Source organism: Paramacrobiotus metropolitanus, unplaced genomic scaffold (assembly GCF_019649055.1).
Source record: "Paramacrobiotus metropolitanus isolate TYO unplaced genomic scaffold, Prichtersi_v1.0 Parri_scaffold0000019, whole genome shotgun sequence".
NCBI classification, from domain to species: domain Eukaryota; kingdom Metazoa; phylum Tardigrada; class Eutardigrada; order Parachela; family Macrobiotidae; genus Paramacrobiotus; species Paramacrobiotus metropolitanus.
In genome coordinates, this window is record NW_026570239.1 from 162,471 (window position 1) to 180,094 (window position 17,624).

At 42.2% G+C, this 17,624-nt stretch overlaps 1 pseudogene; it reads right to left on the reverse strand.

Annotated features, from left to right (window-relative positions):
- Positions 1-1,012: 1,012 nt before the first annotated feature.
- Positions 1,013-9,272, reverse strand: LOC129586017 (ATP-dependent 6-phosphofructokinase-like; annotated as a pseudogene).
- Between the last annotated feature and the right edge of the window lie 8,352 nt (positions 9,273-17,624).

Sequence of the window (17,624 nt, forward strand, 5' to 3'; positions counted from 1 at the left end):
ATGTAGTTGGTGTTGGATGCGTTGAAAATTGCCGGACCCGGAACGTACGAACCGTTCTGCTTCGTGTACCCAGACGTTGACGGTGCAGAAAAATCGTTGCGAGTTAGCATCCCAGTTCCGTTCTGGACAGCGTAGGTCGGTGAAACTTGACCCATGGGAGGAAAACTTGGGACGGCTGCTATAGTTTTGCCTTTACCAGCAAAACTCTGATGCAGAGGATGGTACACTATAAGAACGAAAATTTATCGAAAAAGCATGGTACGGGATAGAAGGTTATAAGCCTTTAGACGATTTACAAAACAATTTCGAAAATCTGTTATCTTGCTGATATTTAACTTCTAAAATGTTTTTTTTAGAATTCTTATCATAAAAAATAACTTACTTCCAGTCGAGCTGGCCACAACTTCGTGCAGGTTTGGTTGAGAAAACCGTTTTCGCTTTGCAACTTTCATTGGAGCATCCGGGATAGGACGGCGCTTTGTGGATGACGCAGGAGATGGTGGCGGGGAAATGATTTCGATTTCTGGAACATCCGCACTTCCGGTCTGCAAGTAGACGTTCTCTTTATCAGTTCCCGATGTATCCACAATTCCCAGGCTTTCCAAAAACTTCATTTCGTCATCGTTGGGCATGATTGCCGGCATAGAAGGATGGCGCGGATCGTAAATGTTGGCGCTCGTGTTGAGAATCGGCTCTTTTCCGTCAAGCGTTGGTGCGTCGTTGCCAAAAAGTGCGTACGGCGGATACTTCTGCATTTTCGGCACAGGATACGTACAGTTCGTCAGACGGTCGTAGTTCTCGGGTGCCAAGACAATGGCCATGAACATAGTGTAATGGTTGAGAAGAAACCCAAGCTCCTCAGCACCAAGCGAATGCGCGTACACCACTGACTCAACATTGGTTGGACGAATAGGCACCGTGTCAATAAACTCGCCCGCTGCCACTCGCTCAACACGATCGTAGTTAAGCTGATAAACTGTCTCGCCCAATTCAGTGTAAAAGTTGACCGAGAAACACAACGGACGATCAGCGTCGCCGAACAGATACACGAGCGAGCGCTCGTTCAAAAACTCGCTGGGCTGCAACACCTCCTGCGGCCAGTACGACTTGCATGTGATCTCGCAGCTCATGTCCACGCACGTTGGTACCAGGTATTTTGGCAACAAAAGCGTTGACCAACGCCCGGAAGATAAGAGATTCTTTGCAAGACTTAACTCTGGATTTAACCTTTCGAGACATTTTCGAAACGACGACATTTGTGAAAAAACAATAGGCGATTCCCTACACAAGCGATGAACTTCAGAAACGGGATTTTACGCGAATGAGAGACACACACAAGTTCAAAATGTCAACTGATGAGATCAAATATCAAATGAGCCGCATATCTGACTTCGCGACAACGAAAAAGCATCACTGACCTAGTTTGTAATAGATTCGTCCAATCAAATGGCTAGATACGATGTATAATCGTATCACGCTTCGTACAGCGCTAGCTGTACACGCCGCCCACCTTTGTATAATGTTTGCATAATGCAGGTGAAACTGAAGCGCAACAAATAAAATGCCATACATCTGTCAGTTTAATTGAGTGCAATTACATTGACTGCTGTCAAATAGACGCAAAAGCAGCCAAGCGTGTTGAAACGCTATTCATACTGTTGTTATAATATCCAAGCCACGCGCGTTGGATTCATTCATTCGTACAGTATCTACAACGGATCACTTAGCGAAAGAAAAACAACATGTGCGCGACAAAAAACAAACATTCGCGTTTAATTAAAGGAGATTTTACAGTTGTTCTTCTTCAACACCTTTTGAATAGTCTCCCGTTTAGTGAAGCAGTTGTCTGCTATGAAATTAGTGATAACAACAAGTCTGTGTTTTTTCTTAGTGCCGTTTGCAGCTATAAACTCATAACCCGCTTGATACACAGCCACAATCAGTGACTCGATTTCGGGGATTTGATGAAATTCTTTGGAGCGCACACTCGCGTGCGCCAAGGATTTCTGTACCAGCTCAGCAAAAGTAGCCAGCACGTCGGCATCGTTGCCGACAGCGTCTTTCACTTCCGCCTCGATATCCTGAGTGTAATCCTTGGGAACGCTCAGGTCTGGCATGACAGCCTTCCCACTGGCACGAAAAGCCCGATTGCTGGGAACACTGTATCCCTGCTCTACAAATTGCTCGTCGAGCTCACGCTGCATCGCTTCTTCAACCCCCTCAGCGGTTTCCAGATCGATCTTCTTTGGTTTGGAAGAGCACAAGTAATGGCGATCGTAAAGTGCTGCTTCCGCATTTAACCGGTTGATTTTCTCTTCATCACTTTCCCGCATACGCATCTTCATATATTCTTTATATGATTTTCGACCAGACATCTAAAAGATATTTAGATTTTTCAGAAATTTTATTCAATTCTGTCTAAGCGAAGCGAAGCGATGCAGCGAAGCACATACAATTACGGCCCATTCACACAAGCGAAGCAAAGTAGCAGCTGGGCTAGACTACCGATACTCTAGTTTATTATTAGAAAAAAACATAATCAATATTAAGGAAAAATCATATAGCCACAATACCACATACAGCCATACACAAGCAGAAAATTTCGAAAAAGCTTGGTAAACTACCGTACATTTGTGTTACATAACATTACGTTACTCGGTAATTTCGAAAAAATTTTAAAAATTTGACACTTTAAAAAAATTTCTGTACATTGCGTAGTAAATTACGTAAAGTCTACAGGGAAGTAACGACTTGCGCACAGTTTAAGACATTTTTAAAATTTAATTGGAGCGCATGACGTGAAAGTACTGTACTGATTGCGCAGGTTGCGTATTGGCGCTAACAGAGCATGCATACTACTCAAACGCATTTATTTGTATTTGCATTTTAAAATAATGAAAATACGTAAAAATTCAAAGAAATCCCGTAGTTTTTTAATATTTATTTAAGTTTACAGTGCAGACTTACGTTTCTGCTGATGGAGAAAGCTTGGCAGGCGATAGAGAACAGGGGACCACGAAGGATCAGTTGCAGAGCTTGCGGGAGAAATGTAACAGGGTCTCCGTTGACGGATCCTGTGCATCGCAAAAACCCAATGTCAGACCCGTGTTTTTATAAAATAAAAATATTTTATAAGTTTCTCTACCTTTTTTGGAGGTAGAGGAAGAGTGTTTCGTTGTGGTACAGGCACAAATCGAAGATCGACGGCCAGATACCTGCAATCAGCACAGTGCACAGTACAGCAACAGGTGCTCAACAAAAAACCAACACCGCGGTACCAAAGTGCACTTTTCAGCAGAAATTTACTGAAATAATCAGTAAAAAAACTTACTGGGCTCTAGGTAGGCCAAGTGATGAAGGCTATCGACGCCAGAAACCTGAAAAAAAACAGGTCTGCTGAATTTTGTCAGCAAAAACACAACAAACAGGCACTCCATGCTAATCTTACGATATCAGCAAGCAACAGGTTTTTCTTACCTTATTCCACGAAGTGCAGACAGTTTTCCACGGAATCAGACACCGACGATACTTTTTCAGCTGGAAAATTTATAAAACAACGAGAAGACAGGGGATTTCGCCGCAAAAAACCGAGAGACAGACGTTCATCAAATTTTTATAAAAATATTCAAAAATTCCAACACGATGTATCGGAATGCGCACAAGATGGCTACCAGCGTTCTTCGCAACGCTCAGTGTGGTGGCGCTGCGGTACGCACGCATATGCACAGCGCATAGTGCATACTCGCACGTACGCGCATTTACGCGCACATATATTAATTTTTTATTTATACATACAAAAACAACTTTACACATACAAAAAACGTATAAAAAACACAAAAAACTAATTAAAAAACAAAATTAAATTTGTAATTGTTTTCGAGTATACCTGTAATTAGTGTACAGTATTACGTAAGGTATAATTAGCCCTAATTAGTGTACACCTGTAATTAGTGTACGGTTACGCGCCACTACACTAGATAATTACTTTACGCACGCACGTTACGCTCGAACGCACGCGAACAATAGATAATTACTTAATTATAGGGTACATTGTTGTAGAGAACAATAGAACGGGTCCAAACTGCTTGCTGAATCTACTAGGACTACTGGAAACATCAGCTTTATTGATCCAGTTTGGTCTAGAAATTCAAGAAACATTTGGTTTAAGGAGCATGTCGTATAATTTGCATCAAATGTGCTGTCATCTTGTGGAATATGAGTATCTGTTAGGCCATCCGATTTCATTTTGGGCTTTCGAGCATGAAGACTACGTTGGAAAGATGAAATCTCACCTGAAGTGGCCCAACGAACAACACAAGGAAATCGCTGGAAAGGTTGCATTTGGGCTTTCCGCAGATTTTCTGATTGGGAGCTTTGGAGACAATATTGCACCACCAGAAGTGGAACGGATGCGGCATTCTTTGACTAAAAACTTGCCAGCAAGCGCAGTCAAAATATTATCAACGACAGGAGTGGCATATCTCTGTGGACAAGGCAAATCGGTTGAAGAACTTCAAGCCGCAGATCCTCCCGTTTATGCCCATCTTAATGGATTGGGAATTTTAAGAGGAGCTCCTCAGTTGTTGACATTCCAGCGATGTATCACAGAATCCGGTTCACGCCTTGATATTGCTGCATACAAAAGGAAAGAAGTCCATGTAAACTCCGTATTTTTGGATCTAAAAAGCGATGCGTACATTGCCGGGCTATAATTTTGGTTAACAAAAAAGCAGCATTTATTATCGCTACCGTTCTCCAGAAGAAACCGTGGACATATTTCGAATTCAACAATGATCCATTCCTGAATAATGCGTTATTTCAGAAAAATTATGTTTGTTTCGAAATTACTAATAAGCTGGCCGTTGTAAAAACCGGCTCTGTTCGCAATAGCGCTATGCTGATTCAAGACAGGTCAGGTAATGAGTTGGTTGTTTCTATAATGGCTCAAACGCCAATTTAGTGTGCATCTAGTGTCTAAATTTTATTTAATATAGGAGCTCCTGATTTTAATTAGAACGTTACAACAATTTATCTAACCAGGGCACATAGGGGTCCTCCAAATTCAGAAAAATCTCATCTTTTGTAAAAAGGTAGTATACTACCCAAGTATGTTTAAAAAAATATTTTCAGCTGCTGTAATTAAGATAGGCGTGGCCAGCGCAAAGTAAAAGAGTACGCAATACCGCATACGTGCTATGCTATTACAATGCACAGCGCAGGCTTTATGCATACGAGTAGCAGTCATTACAAGGCCATCACTCATCAGCATGGACTCGGGCAGCTGCTTAGCACCGTTAGCACCGAGGGAAGTGAAACCCGTTCGCGGTGGTCCCTACCACCGCTATCAAACTGCACATTTTCAAAATTTGTTATTTCTGAATTCGTGTGTTTACTAATTATTAGAAGAAAATTTTTCGCATTTTTTATACATACTGCAATAATAACGCATGATGGATAATAAATAGCACATTTTTGACAGTCGGCAATTTGAAAGGGGTGGTAGGAACCACCGAGTGCGGGTTTCACTCTCCTCGGTGCTAAACAGCTTCCCGAGTCTATGCTAATGGCCTTGTAATGACTGCTACTCGTATGCATAAAGCCTGCGCTGTGCATTGTAATAGCATAGCACGTATGCGGTATTGCGTACTCTTTTAATTTGCGCTGGCCACGCCTATCTTAATTACAGCAGCTGAAAATATTTTTTTAAACATACTTGGGTAGTATACTACCTTTTTACAAAAGATGAGATTTTTCTGAATTTGGAGGACCCCTATGTGCCCTGGTAAGTATTCTTGTTGTTGCCTAGAGTCCAACGATTAAGCTACGAATTTCTGTTATAATTCGGACGTTACTTCTTTACAACTCACATTTTCAACGCACGTCAGCAGCGAGCAGGCACCAGCCACGTTCACGGGGTGGAGGAGTTTGGAATGTTTGTGGTACTTTTGTGGCTTGATTTTCTTTACTACACTGTCCACTAACGGATGGCGACCAAGTAGGAATGTCAATCAAATAAGAAATGCAAAAATCATGCCAGGCATTTTAATGACTTTTAAATGCGCTTGAGAGCGGCATTTTAAAGCGCTCGCATAGCTCACCCATTTTCCCTGACAACCACCACTAGAGCCGGTGTTAGTGTAGAACTGTAGGTAAGTCATACCTGCTTCTTTTCCGCTCCCCGCTTTGGAGTTGCTTTTAATTTCGTCAGCATTTTATATGTTGTCAAATTGCGGACAAAACTTCTTCCACGCTGCTTCACGGCTAACTCCCAGTTCTGTTCGGCCATGTCTTTGGCCACCATTTGTGTCTGCAGATAGTCAGTCGAACCCGCAGAGCATTATTATTATTACACATGATATATTTAAATAAAGATAAAATGCTTTACAAGCACTAGCATAGTCCGTACAGCCAAATGTAACACATTCGATACGTTCGACCGCTACAGTCCATTACTGATACTGTATTACAGCTAAACCGATTTCCGGAAAACAGAAGGCATTGATGTGACGAAAAAGTAAGAGGATCCACAGTTTAAAACCGTAAACCATGTCACCAAAAAGCAAGAAGATGAGTCGAAAGGGTATTATATTAATTTTTTACATTCAAATAAATAACTTGCTACAATATCTTACCCGTTCGACGCACTGCATCAGCGGCACCCGTACGGTTTGGTTGCCTTCAGTGGAGATCACACAGGCTTCCGTCTCCGGTTTGCCGTCCATCGAAGCAAACACGGCCTCCGCACCCATTCGGGTGCCCTGCAAAGCACTGAATTGGCGTACCCAGTCAGAGAAATGAAATATGAAATCACCCAGAAGTATGCGATCGAAAGCGGACGCGGTGCCGCCGCGCTGCACATGCCCCAGCACGGTGACGCGGGTGTCCTGCTTGAGGCGATCGACGATGACGTTCATCACTTGGTCGGAAGTGATCGGTTTCCCGGTGCGGTCGATAGCGCCTTCCGACACGATAACGATGTTCAGGCGATGACCCAGTTCGCGTTCCTACACCATAAAAGATATACTTGTTCAATTAAAACTTAGATGACAAAAAATGCTATGTTAGCGTGCCTGCGCCAGCTTCTTGCACATTTGATCGGGCCAGTTCTCCTCTGGCGGCCATTCCGGGATGAAGACCCAATCAGCTTCGCAGGCCAGCCACAATGCCGTCCCATCATCTCCATAACGAAAGTGCGCTGATGACTAAAGCCGACAAACACACATGGTAACAAAATTCAATACCTTACAGTTGGCTAACGTAAGCCGGTTACTAAAAAGCGTGGTGGTGATAGCGTCAATGCACTCCACGATGCGGTGAAGGGCGCTGTCTGGGCCGATGTTCATGTCCGTTCCGCAGAAATCGTTGTCAATGGATCCCACCATACCGACAATATTAAGATGCGAGTGTTTTTCCTGCGGCTCTGATGTTATTCTCGCTGTCAAAGATGCCATCTGCACGTTAAAATATTACCTTTCTTAACTTGCATGAGCTAGCAAACGTTGCGTATAAGAGTAACAAATTTCCATTTAAGCAATATACCGGTAAGTCAAACACTGTATAAAATTACTACAATTGTTTCGAACGATGTTTAAATTTTTAATGAACGCATAATTTTCTATAAAAGAACTAAACAGTTATTTGTAAAGTGCATGTAAAAGGACAGAAAAAATATGAAAATATCGTGTGCGATAAAACAGCAGCATAAGGTGCAACAGCGATTCGCTATTAGCGAAAATGACCAAATCAATTTAAATTCTCTGAAATAATCACCCTACCTGTGTCAACGACCTGTTGCAGCAACGATGCCCACTCTTGCCGGAAGAGATTGGCTCCCGTGAGACTACCATCGCCTCCAATGCAGACAATTTTGGAGATATTGCGCACAACCAGATTAAATGCCGCCTGCAACCGACCGGAGCGGACGCGAAATTCGGCACAGCGCGCACTTCCGATCACTGTTCCGCCCTGTAATGCCATCAAAAGCGCTAAAGGACCAAACCAGACGGAACAGGACGGATAAACGGAAAGCCAACCTTCTGTATTATCCCTGAAACACTTTCCAACGTGGATTCCGTAATCAGCCGACCACCCTGCACCATCCCGGCGTAACCTTCGCGGATGAAGTACACTTTACAGCCACGTAGAGACCCATGCGTACCACTCCACGGACAGCAGCGTTCATGCCTGAAACTAACCCCATAATGCTCATTTTAAACCTTCTTTCGCAAAATGCATATCACTTATACAACTGCTGACAAGCAACAGCATATGTACGTAAAATTTTGTAAACTTGTATACTTCTAGGTATGTTGCAACTAAACATTTTAAACTAAACTAAACATCAGGCTACGGTGGCTACGTATGAGTCGTAAAAAAATGTTAACGTAATACGGCACAAATCCGTACAATAATATTATGCCCCGGTCATACTTTGTGTTCGAAGCCTTTAAAACAGTTCTAATCAAAAAATATGTTAACAGTATGATCGCAAGCTGTTCTAAGCACCTTTTTCTTAGAATAAAAAACTATGACCAATCTTCGAACAAAATCTTTAAAACTTGTTTTATAACCATATAAAACATGTTTTAGTAGGCAGGAGCCTAATCAAACTTCTTAAGATGTTTTAGTACTTTTAACCAATAGTAGCGCTCATGACCGGAACTGGATCCTTGTTACAACACCGTATTCTCATTTTTATATGTCTTAATAATGCGGATATCATTTGAATACACGTAAAAACGTACTGTCAAAAGTACAGAGGTCATATATTCTTGTTTTTAAAATACGAAAGCCCAAATTCAAATTCTTATACTTTTTGGGAGTTCGTCGTACTCTGATGAAGTCATGTTATTACTGTAGTCTAATTTTTACTTTCAAATTTTTGGTTCAAACGGGTGAAGTCTTTATCAGAACAATTTTAGCGGTATGATCAGCACACCGATAAAACTGTCCTAAGCATACTTTTGCGAACAGTTTAACACTTAAACACTTAACACTTAAAACAAATTCTTTAGATCTTGTGCTAAGCAAAAAGTTCTAAAATTTTCGTTAGAACACGAAGTATGACCGAGGCATTAGCAATGTAACACACCATTATTAAAATAACAGTGCACTACGAAACATAGAGATATTCGTACGTGACACTTACGAACAATGCGAAGCAGGCTTCAAGGACCGAATGTGTACACGAGATTGTCGAGAAGGCAAACTTCCCTCGTCTTGTCTTGCAAATCACCCCCCACTGCAGTAGACCGCCAGCGCCTTGCCGCACCACGTTTTGGGCTTCATTATGCGCAGCGTATCCGTCTCCACGCCGCCCTGCACCACCAGCAAGCGGGGCGCGGGATCCGCAGTCACTGATTCCCGCCGCTCGTACCGCTCAAGCGCCCGCATCCGCCGTGCCTCTGCGTCCACCGTCGTCTCCTCGGCGGGGATGGGCGCATGTAGCCGGCAGGAAGGTGGACGGGTGGATGGTGGATCTTCAATGAAGGTCATCCACCTTTCTGTAAAGGTCATCCACCTTTCTCATCCACCTTTTTGTAAAGGTTATCCACCTTTCTGCAAAGGTCATCCACCTTTCTGCCGAAAGTCATCTATCCTTTTGCGAATGGAAATCCACCTCTTTGTCGAACCTCATCTAGGTTTTTGACGGTTTCTTTTGAATAAATTATGGGGATGACACTCACGCATGCTTTCCTGCTGGTTTCGTTTTTATTATTCTTATCACCCTCTAAGCGGTTTGAATCTATACGTATTGTCCACTAAATTATTTTATCAAAAATCCCACAATTTCTAATAGAAAATAATACGCTCTGGCATTTACTGTTGCTGTTTCGGGGAAAAGCCGGCTGATGCATTTTTACAGCGTCTTACTTTCCATTAGAAATTCTAAAACGATTATAACAACCTTGGAGGACAAGGCGCACGACTCCCTGCTACTTTGTTGCCGACAAAAATAAAAACAACAAGGGTAGAAAAGACAGTATTTGGGAGCGCTATCTCACCAGATAATCAACTGACCGGCAAAAAGTGAACGAGGTTCGATCCACCTTTCTGCCAAACCTCATCCACATTTTTGCCAGACCTCATCCATCATTCTGCCAGAACTCATCCACCTTTCTGCAAAGGTCATCCACCTTTCTGCAAAGGTCATCCACCTTTCTGCAAAGGTCATCCACCTTTCTGCAGAGGGCATCCACCTTTCTGCAAAGGTCATCCAACTTTCTCCAAAGCTCATCCACCGTTCAAAAAAATTCTATCTTTCTGCGAAATTTTTCTGCCTTTTTTGTTTTGCTTGATCCGCCTTTTTTGCCGGTCTTTGACACTTGATGATGATAAAACTCACAAATAGTGTCTTATTTGATTTTTCGTCATTTTTTCAGCGTCTGACGAGATCCGATTAAAAATAAGGAGACCTCGAACGATTTTGCCGGCTTTGATTCAGAAAACAAACAATAACGGTTAGAAAACGTGTGCTGCTAAACATTAAGCAATGTACAGAGTATTGACAGTTCAAAGTTGGAAATTAAATACATTTTGGTATTTTTGATAAGGCGAAGAATTAGCAAATTTTAATGAATGTGTACAGTAGTCTATTGATCACTTGTACTCTTGTAGTGTCATTAGCACTGTGTAGTTTCGTCTCAAAAAGAGTCAATTGGTGATAATAAAGTGCCATTAGCCAAATCATGATGTGGACTGCGGTGACAGTAGTGCTTTGTTGTAAACTGTAATGGCGATAAAGTACTATATTAAGTACCTTACATTATACGTATATGTATAAGCTACGTACAGGGCCAGTGTCCTCCATGTAACGTCGCAGTGCACTCAGCATAATGATTAACAATTTAATTCGGCACATTTGCCAAAAAAAAGCCGAAGGACTAATGTTAGCAGTTCCAGAAGTCCAGCAGCAGCAGTCAAGCTTGGTTGACTGTGGGATATTTGCAATAGCCATTGGTGCCGAAAAAAGGCTTCGTGTTTCCGCTTTAAAAATTTTCTGAATAATTTATGTACATAGTATCATTAGCGTCCTGTAATGTATGAACCCGGTGGTCAATTGACTGTAGTGCCATTAGCGAACTGTGGTGCGTATGAATTAAAAGTCAAATGACCTTTTGTGGCGTCATAAGCCAAATTGTGATGTGGTGACAATAGTGTTTTGTTGAGAACTGCAGTGGCATTATTCCAAGCCTTTGGATAAACCGTTTTTGTGTGAACAGTGAATTTGGTACCTTGAATCAAGTGCAAGCAGATGGCTCTTAAAAGTAAATAAATTCAGGAAAAGCTTTAGTATCTGCCATGGTTTTCAGTCTGAAATCAGAATCGATCTTACTTTTTAGAATTTCACTAGCCGTTTTTGATTAATATCTCTGCTCGCAATGCTTTCTTGCTGGACACACGCAAAAAAAGCCCTCTATGGGAAAGCACCCAAACATAAGCGCTTTATGGGACTACATAGAAATCGTCGTTCAATGTCGGTAAAATACAGTACTTTTCTGCGTGCTTTTCTTTTTTTTGTCTGTGCTATCCCTGAATCAAGTATAACTGTCGAAAAGGTCAGCTGTCAGTCAACAGTTCTTGCACAACACATATTAGGTTATAGGTATAACATGTTAATGGTCTGTACACCGTTACTGCTGCCACAACAAGGCTATTACTCAACAACTATTTCTACTGTCCGTGTTGTAAAATTTGTAACAAATAACTTAGTGTTGCAGAAACTGGCTTTTGATGGAAGACTTTTCGAAAGCAAGGACAAGGTGACTGAAGTTGTGAAGAAAATGTAAATACCATAAGAAGATTGCATGTTGCTTCAGCATATGATTGACTAGTGGCATGGAGTTGCTAGTATAATCCCTTCAGCACTGACTACAAAAACGTTTCCCATTGCTTAATCTCACTTCGCAGCACCAGCTAATAGCCGCACGGTTTGATATTTTGAGTTTCTTAACGATGGTACGCTGTCAATGCCGCAGCAGGCATCTGGGAGTTGATCCTGTATCTGGAAAGCTCTTCACCTACTAATTTCTTAAGGAGATAAACGCGCTGCTAACAATTGTAAGATGCAATTTTAGGACTTTGATCAGCTATTTTGCGTGATACGGCGTAGTTCTTTCTATCGCCATACACGATTTCATCTCTCAGCACCATGTATCCGTTTCATCCAAATGTTTTCACCGCCAGTGCTAATCCTTTTCTAATTCCCCCGCTGACAGTACCCCGTTCTCATTATCCGGTGCCTATGCCAAATCAGCCTTATCCTTTTTATTTTCCTTCAGTTAATAACCCAGTCAGCCTGCATGGTGTTCAGAATCATCCATTCGCTCCCGTTCCGCCGAATATTGGTTACAATCCATTGGTAAACCCATTTCAACCCATGGATATTGCAAATCAGTTTCCAAAACCTGAACCAGATGACAAACATCAACCGTGCAAAACTAACGATGGTCCAAAAATGTTACCTGCAGACGCTTTGCAAGTAAGCCAGCTGGTTCCCTGGACACTGAAGCTCAGGTTTTGACTTCTTTCTGGCCTGCAGTTCCGACTTGCACAATTATCTCTAACTAAAATAAAAATGTGGAAAAAACAAAATCAACTATCACGTGAAGGTCGTGAAAATGCCAAAATTAGCGTCACTGCTGATTAAGAAGTTAAGGACCCTGATTCGGTCTAATTAGTAAAAGTTATAAAAAATATTTCGAGATTCGTGCACGGCCATGGAAAGAAATGTAAAAACCTTACCAGTTTCGCAGCATACTAAATGATGTCAAATAGTACGAAAGACTAACGTTTTTAAAGATTAAAAGCACGCATGAAATTTCTTTTGTTAGCTGCCAGAGGAAAAGAGGGCTGCACGGGATGTTGGCCGAGATGTGGTTGTCACGGATGGTTCGGATGACACCGACGAAGAAGATAGTGGTAAATCAGCTGCCACAGAGAAGCGCTACCAGGTCGAGAAGTCAGAATTCGCCGAAGAGCTGCCAGATCGTATATACCATGCTGAACCAGACTTTAGGGCTCTGAAGCATTACCTACGTTCTGGACCGAAACAGCGAAGCCATTACCCAGGATTAAGAAACAGCCAGAAAACAGTTATTAAAAAGCAAGCAGTTCATTACCGGCTGAAGAACGAAAAGCTTTATTTTGTAACAAAAAAGAAGGAAGAACGCCTGTGCGTTGAGACTACAGCTGAGCGTTTGGAAATCATCAAAGAGTGTCACGAGTATGTTTAAAATTAATTTTAATTTCGTTTTAGAAAAATTAAACGTCAAATGCAAAAAGAAACGTAATAAAATGATTATACCGGATTTAAAACTCAGTCACAGCCAGTGTTTCACTACCTGTCCGCGAGGTAGTGAAACACTGGCTGTGACTGATAGGGGAAGAGAAACGACGACGGCACATCTACTGCTTTTCACCACGACCAACCGTAATTGCGAGCACTATAACACATACCGTTAGCCAAATTTTTTAGCGAAAAACTTAAAAATATCTGGGAAATACACATTACAGATATAAGCAGAATACAGGCTGGATACTTGGGAAACGGTATAGGAAACAGCAGTACGAAACCGTTCAAGGTCTTGACCTTTATTGCTTTATTGCAGAAAATTGCCGCCATAAACGAAGCTCTGCGGATCAAACATTCTTTAATTCGACCTTATCGTCCCCGCTCAAACGGAATTATTGAGCGCATTAACAGGGAAATAAAACGGTATATTAAAAGTGTGCGCTTGTTTTTGATTAAGGAGTTAATATTCAACTGTGGAAGATCGATCGAAACTAGTCTACTCTGTTAGGCATATTGAGATGGCTGCTAAACAGCGATCAGTTGAATCGGACCAGTGCATCAACGAAGGGCTGTTCGTAATTCGACAAAACAAGCATACCACAACTCAGTATTCGCCACACGAGCTGTTTCACACTTTTGCGCTACGGTTTGACCCAGGAGAGGAATTCACACGAGAAGAAGATGATTTCATAACGTTGTTTGCAAAAGGTCAAGATGGCGCAGTTGAGCAAGTCGTAAATGATGAATGCGAAGCCATTATGGACCGTCTAGATGGAATAAGGGCAGCTGTCGAAGCCGATTCAATGGCGAACATCAAGACAGAGCAGCAGCGCCAGAAGAAAGCTTTTGATAAGCGTAATCTCGGAAAGGGTGAAACTCTTAAACCAGGTAATTCTGAAATTTTAATCCATTAATTAACGCTGAACTTTTAGTTCGCAACAGAAGGTACGCAAAACCTGGTAACTAAATGCACCGACGGTTCCGCAAATCCCGTATTTATTATCCAGGTGTATTTAATTTACAGAACTGCCCCCAAGGGTAGTAAAAATGTTCGCCCCCTCCCCAGTTAAAATAGCAGAAAATATTACATATGTGCGGTATGTTAGCTTAATGCTTCAGTAAAGTAATATTGCGTTCATTTTGCTGTTGTAGGAGACATAGTGTATTTCTACGATAAATCGAAACGAAATCAAATTCAAGGTAAAAGTCGCCGTAAGTTGAAGGGTCCAGCTATAGTAATATCGGCAAGGGCCAGTGATGCCCAAATTCGGTACGGCGCGACGCTGAAGTATGTACCTAACGACGATATCCGAGTGCCAAAAAATGCAAAACGCAAACCAGAATTGGAGACAACTGAGAAAAGCCGACAAAAGGTACTTTTTAATTTTGCTTATTATAGTACGCATAAAACCAAACATACCGGCGTATTTTGGCCTGAACCTGGCTGTTGGTAAAAACACAGACGACTAGAACTGCTGTGACGACGTTTAGAGGTTGTCACGGAAGGCACTATAGTATATCTACCGTTATTTGCATTATGAATACTTGCAAGCCTGAGTTCCGCAGACCACCTGTAATCTTACTTGCGAAGAGCGCTGGAATAATGCTTTCGCCGACTTTTAATAGCACGTCGATTTAACTGCAAAATTTTTATAAACTTCACAAAATTGATTGTTACGACAGGCAAAAAGATGTATTACGCCAGCCAGCGACGCTTCAGCTCCAGAAAAAGTCGGCACAAACTCGCCAGATGTTTTAATCGACGGTGACCGCGCTCTATCTTGCTGTGGCCAGGTTATATTAAAAAGCGAATTCGCTCAAATTAGGGAAAATGGTGCCATTTCTCCAGATGTCATCAATGTTATTGCCTCTGTAATAAAGCAACAAGTCAAAGATGTATCAGGAATGTTAGAAACATGGGAAACCCTTTCGCCGCGTTTTCCTGGACTTGATAAAGCAGCACGCATTTGCTGTCAGATACATTTCAACGACGTCAATCACTTCTGTTTTTCTAAATGGAATAACTTGGATGGCGATGTCCAACTCTACGATTCCCTCGGCGCGGAGCTCACGGATGGGCTTAAGTATCAGCTGTGGAAGTGCTATGGTCGCGGTTGCGCAGAAATTCGAGTTCATTCGCAATTACATGCCAGTTCAGAAACAGTCGGACGGTGTTAGCTGTGGATTTTTTACAATGGCATTCGCTGCTGATGTGATAGTATTTGCAAAGGATCCTTGCAGGCGGCATTACGACCCAAAAGGCTTGCGGAAGTGGGTGGAAAATATCTTACTGTCGTCCAAGCTAGGGTGTCTGGAAAGTTACGATGACCTGCACGTGAAACGAATAAAGAATTCGATTCCACCTGTCATAATAACAAAGAAAGAGGCTGATCAGATTGGAACAGCGATCGAAAAAAAAGTGAGCGATGTAACTTTTAACCCCAAGCACCCCGCCGTTTTATTTAAGATTATGCGTAGGCATAAGAAAAATGAAATGACGACGCCTCTCACACTAGATCAGTAACTGACAATAACTTTTCTTATTAAAATTACAGAAAGCAGCGCAGCTTAACAAAGATGCTGCGAATGCGGAGGAACCGGCTTTGAAAGGCCGTGTAAAGGTAGGCCAGTGATTGGTTTTTAATTTGGTAAGTTGGTGTTATTTTTCCAACAAAACTGATGCCCGGGATGGGACGAAGGGTTTCGAAACTCGGGCATCTACAGATGTAATATAGATGTAACAGGTAAAATTATTGCCCTGCTTATGAGTGAATTGAAGCTGCTGTTTATGCTTTCATGCTTCACGAATACTGGGTTATGGTGGTGGCGAACAAAAGCCGGTCACTGAAAAATTCCTAAGTAATGGTCCTAGGTCCTTTTTCGGGTTCGAACCAGTTCGAACAAATAGACTGTTCGTTCATGCCCGAACTGGTCTTTTGAATTCGCTCGGTTACATCATAGTGCTTAAAGCGGCAGCGGAGTGGCATGGCGTATAAACGTATGAACTTACGGTCTCATCGGTTAACCGCAGCACGGCAAAACGCAAAACAAGCTTGGTAAAAGATTTTTCGGCGAAGAGTAAGAAACCGGAGCATTCGTTAATACTCAAAGCATGTTCGTTTTGTTATACACTCCGCATGTTGAACTATCCAACGGGTGACGCTCGTGCTACCGTATACCGTACAATCAGATGCGGAGTTTAGTTATTTTCCTGTTGACTTCTTACCGCTCTGCAGATGATATTAGCCACCGCCAGTTATATTTCTGCTGACTGCGCACACAAATTAATCATATTTTTAATAAGATAAAAAATGCGAAAACTGAGTAACTGCTAAACTTTGTTCGAACTAAGAACGAACGTTATTGTAAAATATGGTAGTCGAACTATTTTTTTACTCTAATTGTGGCTCTAAAATGGCCGAACCCTTTTCGTTCGCATAGCTGGAACCCAGAAAATCAGCCATTGCAATCCCTTTTCCGGGTGGCTACTTTCAAGCAAATTTATTAATTCGGCGTAATCTTTAGGTTCAGCATAAGTTGACTACTATGCCGCCAAACTTTCAGCCCTGTTAAGCAATCGCGGAAGCATTGCTGTCAAGCGCGCCAACGAAACCTCAGCACCGATAGCAAAGAAAAAAATGGCGATTGCATCTGCTAACATTTCGACGCAAGTGACAGATTCTACATCATCATCCGAGGATTCAGACGTTTCTCTTGGTAAATCAGAAGGACCTAGCCTTGTGGATTGGTTACATCGCCTGCTAAAGCATGCACTTCCGAAAAACACGTGCACACTTTTTCGCTCTGATGTTACCGGACTTCCGCGTAGCTCATTCTACGACATGCGGCAGGGCGTTTTAAGCGGTAGGCGTTGGGTTCAGATCCTGCTAGCGGATGACAGCCGTTATGTTGCTGCCGTTTGTGATCGGCTTGGAAAAGTCACTGTGTATGACTGCACAAATACCGTTCAAATGTCGCCCAGCATGGTGGGCAGTTACTGGCAGATGTTTGGACCTGAAGCAGGCAGTTTGGAGGTGGAATTTCATACCATTCCTTTTCCCTATAAGAACACAGCTCTAACAAGTATAGTGTTTGCTTCGGAAGCCTTAACTAGATCACCAGTATCTGAGGAGCGGTATGCGAGTGAGCATCAACTGTTGAAATGGTTTGAAAAATGCATCAGGAACAAGCAGCTGGTTTTACCGCCATACGGCCAAATGACGAGAAGAGCGAAAACAGCAGTCGCTGCAGTAGCGAGCCATGTAAAAGTAATTGATCTCACGCAGGTTTACTCCGCCCAACATAACTCCCACCAAGAAAAGGTTACCAA